The sequence below is a fragment of the Aegilops tauschii genome, chromosome 2 (assembly GCF_002575655.3).
Source record: "Aegilops tauschii subsp. strangulata cultivar AL8/78 chromosome 2, Aet v6.0, whole genome shotgun sequence".
NCBI classification, from domain to species: Eukaryota; Viridiplantae; Streptophyta; class Magnoliopsida; order Poales; family Poaceae; genus Aegilops; species Aegilops tauschii.
Window position 1 is genome coordinate 71,588,978 of NC_053036.3, and position 9,745 is coordinate 71,598,722.

At 43.8% G+C, this 9,745-nt stretch overlaps 1 long non-coding RNA gene across 3 annotated transcripts; it reads left to right on the forward strand.

Moving 5' to 3' along the window:
* Nucleotides 1-2,616: 2,616 nt before the first annotated feature.
* Nucleotides 2,617-5,595, forward strand: LOC120974947 (uncharacterized). Of its 3 annotated transcripts, XR_005770553.2 has the most exons (3): nucleotides 2,617-2,732; nucleotides 3,513-3,681; nucleotides 3,815-5,595. It is a non-coding gene; the product is annotated as an uncharacterized lncRNA (long non-coding RNA). The 3 variants fall into 3 exon arrangements; XR_005770552.2 differs by having other exon boundaries at nucleotides 2,623-3,681; nucleotides 3,785-5,595; XR_005770551.2 differs by having other exon boundaries at nucleotides 2,623-3,681.
* Nucleotides 5,596-9,745: the final 4,150 nt, after the last annotated feature.

Here is a 9,745-nt window from a genome sequence, read left to right on the forward strand (position 1 = left end):
GAGTAGGATTCCCCCTTCCCTAGTTGGAGTAGGAGAAGAAGGAAGGAGGAGAGAGGGAGAAGGAAAGGGGGGCCAGCCCCCCACCCCAGTTCGGATTGGGCTTGGGGGGCGCTCCCACCTTGGCCGCCTCCCACTAAGGCCAAATAAGGCCCATAGACTCCCCGGGGGGTTCCGGTAACCCCCCGGTACTCCGGTAAATGCCCGAACTCAACCGGAACCATTCCGGTGTCCAAACATAGCCTTCTAATATATCGATCTTTATGTATTGACTATTTCGAGACTCCTCGTCATGTCCGTGATCACATCCGGGACTCCGAACAACCTTCGGTACATCAAAACACATAAACTCATAATACCGATCATCATCGAACGTTAAGCGTGCAGACCCTACGGGTTCGAGAACTATGTAGACATGACCGAGAATCGTCTCTGTTAAATAACCAATAGCGGAACCTGGATGCTCATATTGGTTCCTACATATTCTACGAAGATCTTTATCGGTCAAACCACATAACAACATACGGTGTTCCCTTTGTCACCGGTATGTTACTTGCCCGAGATTCGATCGTCGGTATCCTCATACCTAGTTCAATCTCGTTACCGGCAAGTCTCTTTACTCATTCCATAATGCATCATCCCGCAACTAACTCATTAGTCATGTTGCTTGCAAGGCTTATAGTGATGTGCATTACCGAGAGGGCCCAGAGATACCTATCCGACAATCGGAGTGACAAATCCTAATCTTGATCTATGCCAACTCAACAAACACCATCGGAGACACCTGTAGAGCATCTTTATAATCACCCAATTACGTTGTGACGTTTGAGAGCACACAAAGTGTTCCTCCGGTATTCAGGAGTTGCATAATCTCATAGTCATAGGAACATGTATAAGTCATGAAGAAAGCACTAGCAACAAACTAAATGATCATCGTGCTAAGCTAACTGATGGGTCAAGTCAATCACATCATTCTCTAATGATGTGATCCCATTAATCAAATGACAACTCATGTCTATGGCTAGGAAACTTAACCATCTTTTATTCAACGAGCTAGTCAAGTAGAGTCATACTAGTGACACTCTGTTTGTCTATGTATTCACACATGTACTAAGTTTCTGTTTAATACAATTCTAGCATGAATAAGAAACATTTATCATGATATAAGTAAATATAAATAACAACTTTATTATTGTCTCTAGGGCATATTTCCTTCAGTCTCCCACTTGCACTAGAGTCAATAATCTAGATTACACGGTGATGATTCTAACACCCATGGAGTCTTGGTGCTGATCATGTTTTGCTCGTGAGAGAGGCTTAGTCAACGGGTCTGCAATATTCAGATCCGAATGTATCTTGCAAATCTCTATGTCTCCCTCCTTGGTTTGATCGCGGATGGAATTGAAGCGTCGTCTCTTGATGTGCTTGGTTCTCTTGTGAAATCTGGATTCCTTTGCCAAGGAAATTGCACTAGTATTGTCACAAAAGATTTTCATTGAACCCGATGCACTAGGTATGACACCTACATCGGATATGAACTCCTTCATCCAGACTCCTTCATTTGCTGCTTCCGAAGCAGCTATGTACTCCGCTTCACACGTAGATCCCGCCACGATGCTTTGCTTAGAACTGCACCAACTTACAGCTCCACCGTTCAATATAAATACGTATCCAGTTTGTGACTTAGAGTCATCCAGATCAGTGTCAAAGCTTGCATTGACGTAACCATTTACGACGAGCTCTTTGTCACCTCCATAAACGAGAAACATATCCTTAGTCCTTTTCAGGTATTTCAGGATGTTCTTGACCGTTGTCCAGTGATCCACTCCTGAATTACTTTGGTACCTCCCTGCTAAACTAATAGCAAGGCACACACTACTAGAAAAAGGGCTATAGATGGGATTGACACTAATGGCGCACCAGACAAGCGGTGCGCCATTAGTATATACTAATGGCGCACCACCTTATGATACGCCATTAGAGTTGACACTACTAATGGCGCACGAGGCGCAGGGTGCGCCATTAGTATCAAAAAAATTCTTTTTTTTAACTAGCGCGCCTGTCCAAACATACTAATGGCGCATCCAGACACAGTGCGCCATTACTAGTTGTAACTAGTAATGGCGCACCTGGGCCAGGGTGCGCCATTAGTATCAATTTTTTTTGACTAGTGCGCCTGTCCAAACATACTAATGGCGATCCAGACACGGCCAGGGTGCGCCATTAGTATCAATTTTTTTTTTAACTAGTGCGCCTGTCCAAACATACTAATGGCGCATCCAGATACAGTGCGCCATTACTAGTTGTAACTAGTAATGGCGCACCTGTCCCAGGGTGCGCCATTAGTATCAATTTTTTTTTAAACTAGTGCGCCTGTCCAAACATACTAATGGCGCATCCAGACACAATGCGCCATTACTAGTTGTAACTAGTAATGGCGCACCTGGCCGAGGGTGCGCCATTAGTATCAATTTTTTTTAACTAGTGCGCCTGTCCAAACATACTAATGGCGCACCAGCAGAAGGTGCGCCATTAGTAACCTGGATTACTAATGGCGCATTTAGAGTTGGTGCGCCATTAGTAAGTGGACTATTGAATATTATTCTGTTACAGAGGACAGTAGAAACTCCCCGACCCGTCCCCAACCTAACCCGCCTCCTACCGCCGGATGCAGCCATCATGGGCGAGCGAGCGACGGCGTAGCCGGAGCGAGGGAGCCCGCGGCGCCGTGACAGGTAGCTCCTCCGACCCACGCGCTGCCGCCGGCTGGCCGTCCGCACGCCTCCCCGCCGACGGGCTCGCCGGCCCCTCCCCACGCGCCTTCCCTCCGACGGGCGCCGCTCCCTCCGCGCACACCTCCCCGTCGACGGGTGCCGGATCCTCCCCGCACGCCTCCCCTCCGACGGGCTCGCCGGCCCCTTCCCGCGCGCCTCCCCTCTTACGGGCGCCGGCGCCTCCGCGCCGACGGGCGCTGGCCCGTCACCGTCCGCCTCCCCGCTGGCGTTACTCGTCCCCTCCCCATGCGCCTCCCCGCGGGCGTTCGCCGGCCCCTACCCGTGAGTCTCCTTGCCGCCGGGCCCTCCCCGTGAAGCTCCCCGCCGCCATCGACGCCAACTGCTGCCCGCAAACGGGATGGATTCAATGCCCGCTGCCGGATCCAGCGCCCCCCACCACCATCTCCCGATTCACTGCCTGCCGCGCATGGCGTCGCCCTTCCTTCCTTCCTCTTAATCTTCTCTGTCAGCCGGCAGTGGCATCCCATGTGCTGCAGCTTCCAGCGTCGTCCTCTGCCTTGTCGGCGCACAAGCCGTTCGCCTCAGCCACCCCAGTCCGTTCACAATTTCCAGCAGAGTCCGTTCAACACTAGTGTGCAGCTACCCGCCTCCTGGATTTAGTTTTTTTACATGCTCAAATGGGAAGCCTGTCTTTGTATCAGGCTACTCTTCTTACAAACACCTGAACCGAACTCAATCTCGTGTGTTACCGTCCTCTCATCTTGTCTGTTTTATTCTCAGGGACGCATTCATGGCTTCATTCAACAATTGGACTGTGGGCAGATGTTGATCAACAAGTCAGCTAAGGGACTAGGACGCCCTCCTCGCCGCGGCGTCATTGCTGGCCGTCTGCGGCGGAAGCGGGGTGGCGGCCGGGACCTTGTCGTGCTCGTCTCCGACTACTGTCAAGGTATGCATGCACATCTGTACTTCAGTCAACAAAAGACAACAGGGATTGGTATTATGATTTGTGTTCTGATTGGTCCTGTGTGTTACTTTAATGTTGGACTTAGGAACCTGACATTAAAATGAATCATCTACAGGCTGGAACATGGAGCTTGCAGCTTATGTTTATTGTAGTTTGAACTTAGGCTCGTCTCTCTCTTGTACTTCAGTTATTCTTCAGTTTTCAGTATTGGTGTAGTCTGTATGGTGAAGATGAAGTTCCTTTTTGAACTTCTCCGGTTAATATAGATGAACTTGGTCATATTTTTTATATGTACTTACATCAGCTCATCCAGTTGTTCATGTACTTGTAATACTAATCAGTTCAGATCTTAGAGAAAAAAATACAGAAGTTCAAAGTCGATAAAAAGGGGGATGTTATTTCTTTGTTGTTATTTTTTTGCAAGCAGATGCGACAGACAGAGGCAAGATGCAAAGTGTGCTATTTGTTAGATGTTCAGTACAGATTTTTCTCTAAGAAAAAAGCAGCAGGAGGCAACAGTTTTGAATGTGCTAGTTGTAAGTCACTTAGTTGTTAGATGGTCATTTCAGATTTTTGTAGATGCAACAACTAGTTTGTTTTCTTGTGCTAGTTGAACTAGTCTTGGTTCATATATTTCTCTGAGAAAAAAGTAGCAAGAGGCGGCAGTATTGAATGATCTTTGTTAGATGTTCTGTAAATATTATGGAATTTTCTGTGGGACACACCTGAACTGAAGTTGTTACCCACAAAAAGAAACTTCAACTTGTTTGAACATATACTGGTTAGGTTAATTATCATTACTATAGCTCTCTGCTATCCCATTTGCATACCCTATAATCAATGAACGATGTGCGCATACTTCTGAATTGTCTTGCCACCGTGGCCGAGTTAGCTTCAACCTGTGTAGTTTAGTCGCCATATCTGTGATGCATCCGCAGTTAGTTGACCACAACTTGTACAATTAAATGCCACCTCTGGTTTCAGGTTTCTTCGTTGTTGTAAGGCTTGTGAAATATCTTACCACTGAGGTTGTGGTGCCTTTTTCTTTCAGTAAAAATTCAGGTTGGGAAGCTTATTTTTCCCAAAGTGATTGTTTGGGTACTACAAGCTCCCACAGAGTGGAAGCGGTTGTTACAACAGGTTTGAAGTAGATATTACACAAGGTTTGATTTTTCTAGACCATGTACAAGAACAGTAGCGTACTTATGCAGTGGTCTGCCTTTTCTTAACTTTATTTGATTTTTTTCGTGAAATATATAAAAGCCAGTAGCAGTACTATTACTTATTTTACAACAGGTCATTGACTTAAACTATATCAGTTTAGCACATGTACTTACAAAAACAAATCAACAGGTTTGTAGGTTTTTTCAGCTCATCTTGTTGGCTTTTTTGGTTCATATTGCAGGCTTTTAGGATTAGATTCTCATGTCTGTTTCAGTATTAGGGAGAAGTAAAACCATTCATTTCTTGTATATTTATTATTACTGTAGTACTAGCTACTCCGTTCTAGTAGCATACGGAGTATGTGATCAGCTCATGCAGTATATACTATGCACAAAATGTCTGTACGGTGCTTTACATACAAAGAACTTGCTTTCTCTAGACCATGCAAGCTTCCTCAAAGGAGCTTCCTCAAAGAAGCTTCCTCAAAGGAGCTTTCTCTAGACTTGCCAATTTAAAAAAAATGAAGTTCCTGTTTCAGGATTATGTAAGTTCAAAATTATTGTATGATATGTGTGCCATGGTTATCTGGACTTCAATTCTGACTAATATTCCATTATAGTACTACTGCATATTCACTTCTGATTGCTTCTTGCTGCCACTATTTTTATCATGATTTTGTGTGTCCATCCAGGAGTGTTTTTGTTTCTGTAGGTCAGCTGCTCAACAACAGAAGCATGTACATGTATTACTACCGCAAAGGTTCAAAAATCAGAACTCAACAAGTTCAACGTCGATGGTATTGTGCACATGCGCTAAGCCGTTCTACACACTACTAGAAAAAGGGCTATAGATGGGATTGACACTAATGGCGCACCAGACAAGCGGTGCGCCATTAGTATATACTAATGGCGCACCACCTTCTGATACGCCATTAGAGTTGACACTAGGGCCGAGGCCGAATCTAGATACGCCCGCTATCTAGCGGGAGAGGGGAGGGAGCGTTGGAGGAACCGGATGAAGACGAGTTTCATCGTGATGATGCTTATCGTGATGACTGCAGCTCTCTTCTATGTGATGGTAGTTTAGATGATCGATATCGACTTGTAATGTGAAGACAAACTCGCGGTCTCGAGACTTGTAATATAATGTTCTATCTTTGTTCGGTCTTTTCAATTCGGAGACTAATATGATGAATTGTATTCGGAGACTAAAATGATGAATTGTATTCAGAGACTAATCTTCTATTGTATTCGATGAATCTGTTGTTGATGTGTGCTGTCTATATTTTGTCCAATTATACATTTTGTAACCTGTGCAAAAAACAGAAAATAAAAAAATAAAAAAAACCTAATATTCATACTAATGGCGCATCACACCATAGTGCGCCATTAGTATGCCAGAGGATACTAATGGCGCATCACTAAACAGTGCGCCATTAGTATGCCGAAGTTACTAATGGCGCATCCCGTTGTTGTGCGCCATTAGTATGCCAAAGCACCTGGGTATAGATGCCCCCCTGGGAGGCATACTAATGGCGCACTGTTGTATATACTAATGGCGCATCTGGGGTGCGTGATTAGTATACCAGATACTAATGGCGCACCAGTGGTGCGTCATTAGTAAAATATACTAATGGCGTGCTACTAATGGCGCACCACTAATGCGCCATTAATGGCCAAATTAGGTGCGCCATTAGTAGGCCTTTTCCTAGTAGTGACACATCAGGTCTGGTACACAGCATTGCATACATGATAGAACCTATGGCTGAAGCATAGGGAATGACTTTCATTTTCTTTCTATCTTCTGAAGTGGTCGGGCATTGAGTCTGACTCAACTTCACACCTTGTAACACAGGCAAGAACCCTTTCTTTGCTTAATCCATTTTGAACTTCTTCAAAACTTTATCAAGGTATGTGCTTTGTGAAAGTCCAATTAAGCGTCTTGATCTATCTCTATAGATCTTGATGCCCAATATATAAGCAGCTTCACCGAGATCTTTCATTGAAAAACTCTTATTCAAGTATCCTTTTATGCTATCCAGAAATTCTATATTATTTCCAATCAACAATATGTCGTCCACATATAATATTAGAAATGCTACAGAGCTCCCACTCACTTTCTTGAAAATACAGGCTTCTCCAAAAGTCTGTATAAAACCATATGCTTTGATCACACTATCAAAACGTTTATTCCAACTCCGATATGCTTGCACTAGTCCATAAATGGATCGCTGGAGCTTGCACACTTTGTTAACATCCTTTGGATTGATAAAACCTTCGGGTTGCATCATATACAACTCTTCTTCCAGAAATCCATTCAGGAATGCAGTCTTTACATCCATTTGCCAAATTTCATAATCATAAAATGCAGTAATTGCTAACATCATTCGGACGGACTTAAGCATCGCTACGACTGAGAAGGTATCATCGTAGTCAACTCCTTGAACTTGTCAAAAACCTTTCACAACAAGTCGAGCTTTGTAGACAGTAACATTACCGTCAGCGTCAGTCTTCTTCTTGAAGATCCGTTTATTATCGATGGCTTGCCGATCATCGGGCAAGTCAACCAAAGTCCACACTTTGTTCTCATACATGGATCCCATCTCAGATTTCATGGCCTCAAGCCATTTCGCAGAATCTGGGCTCATCATCGCTTCCTCATAGTTCGTAGGTTCGTCATGGTCAAGTAACATGACCACCAGAACCGGATTACCGTACCAGTCTCGTGCGGATCTTATTCTGGTTGACCTACGAGGTTCAGTAGTAACTTGATCTGAAGTTACATGATCATCATCATTAGCTTCCTCACTAATTGGTGTATTAGTCACAGGAACTGATTTTTGTGATGAACTAATTTCCAATAAGGGAGCAGGTACATTTACCTCATTAAGTTCTACTTTCCTCCCACTCACTTCTTTTGAGAGAAACTCCTTGTCTAGAAAGGATCCATTCCTAGCAACGAATGTCTTGCGTTCGGATCTGTGATAGAAGGTGTACCCACCATTCTCCTTTGGGTATCCTATGAAGACACATTTCTCCGATTTGGGTTCGAGCTTATCAGGTTGAAGCTTTTTCACATAAGCATCGTAGCCCCAAACTTTAAGAAACGAGAACTTGGGTTTCTTGCCAAACCACAGTTCATAAGGTGTCATCTCAACGGATTTAGATGGTGCCCCATTTAACGTGAATGCAGCTGTCTCTAAATCATAACCCCAAAACGACAGCGGTAAATCAGTAAGAGACGTCATAGATCGCACCATATCTAATAAATTTAAAGTGCGGTTACGACGTTCGGACACACCATTACGTTGTGGTGTTCCGGGTGGCATGAGTTGCGAAACTATTCCGCATTGTTTCAAATGAAGACCAAACTCGTAACTCAAATATTCTCATCCACGATCAGATCGTAGAAACTTTATTTTCTTGTTATGATGATTTTCCACTTCATGCTGAAATTCTTTGAACTTTTTAAACGTTTCAGACTTATGTTTCATCAAGTAGATATACCCATATCTGCTCAAATCATCTGTGAAGGTTAGAAAATAAAGATACCCGCCGCGAGCCTCAATGTTCATTGGACCACATACATCGGTATGTATGATTTTTAATAAATCTGTTGCTCGCTCCATTGTTCCGGAGAACGAAGTTTTAGTCATCTTGCCCATGAGACATGGTTCGCAAGTACCAAGCGATTACAAAAGTCCATCAGAATGGAGTTTCTTCATGTGCTTTACACCAATATGACCCAAACGGCAGAGCCACAAATAAGTTGCACTATCATTATCAACTCTGCATCTTTTGGCTTCAATATTACGAATATGTGTGTCACTACTATCGAGATTCAACAAAAATAGACCAGTCTTCAAGGGTGCATGACCATAAAAGATATTACTCATATAAATAGAACAATTATTATTCTCTGATTTAAATGAATAACCGTCTCGCATCAAACAAGATCCAGATATAATGTTCATGCTCAACGCTGGCACCAAATAACAATTATTCAGGTCTAAAACTAATCCCGAAGGTAGATGTAGAGGTAGCGTGCCGACGGCGATCACATCGACTTTGGAACCATTTCCCACGCGCATCGTCACCTCGTCCTTAGCCAATCTTCGCTTAATCTGTAGTCCCTGTTTCGAGTTGCAAACATTAGCAACAGAACCAATATCAAATACCCAAGCACTACTGCGAGCATTAGTAAGGTACACATCAATAACATGTATATCACATATACCTTTGTTCACCTTGCCATCCTTCTTATCCGCCAAATACTTGCGGTAGTTCTGCTTCTAGTGACCAGTTCCTTTGCAGTAGAAGCACTCAGTATCAGGCTTAGGTCCAGACTTGAGCTTCTTCACTTGAGCAACAACTTGCTTGCTGTTTTTTTTAAGTTCCCCTTCTTCCCTTTACCATTTTTCTTCAAACTCGTGGTCTTGTTGACCATCAAAACCTGATGCTGCTTCTTGATTTCTACCTCCGTAGCCTTTAGCATTGCGAAGAGCTCAGGAATCGTCTTATCCATCCCTTGCATGTTATAGTTCATCACGAAGCTTTTGTAGCTTGGTGGTAGTGATTGAGGAACTCTGTCAATGACACTATCATCAGGAAGATTAACTCCCAGCTGAGTCAAGTGGTTGTGGTACCCAGACATTCTGAGTATATGTTTACTAACAGAACTATTCTCCTCCATTTTGCAGCTGTAGAACTTATTGGAGACTTCATATCTCTCAATATGGGCAATTGCTTGAAATATTTCCCTAATAATAAAGCGATTAGTGCTTCTGCCCTGGCTCACCGTCAGCATTTTTACAGAAAACCCCCCATAGTTTATAGGAATCAACCCGCAGTCCATACGCAGCCTGACTCGCCCGTCCTTGACA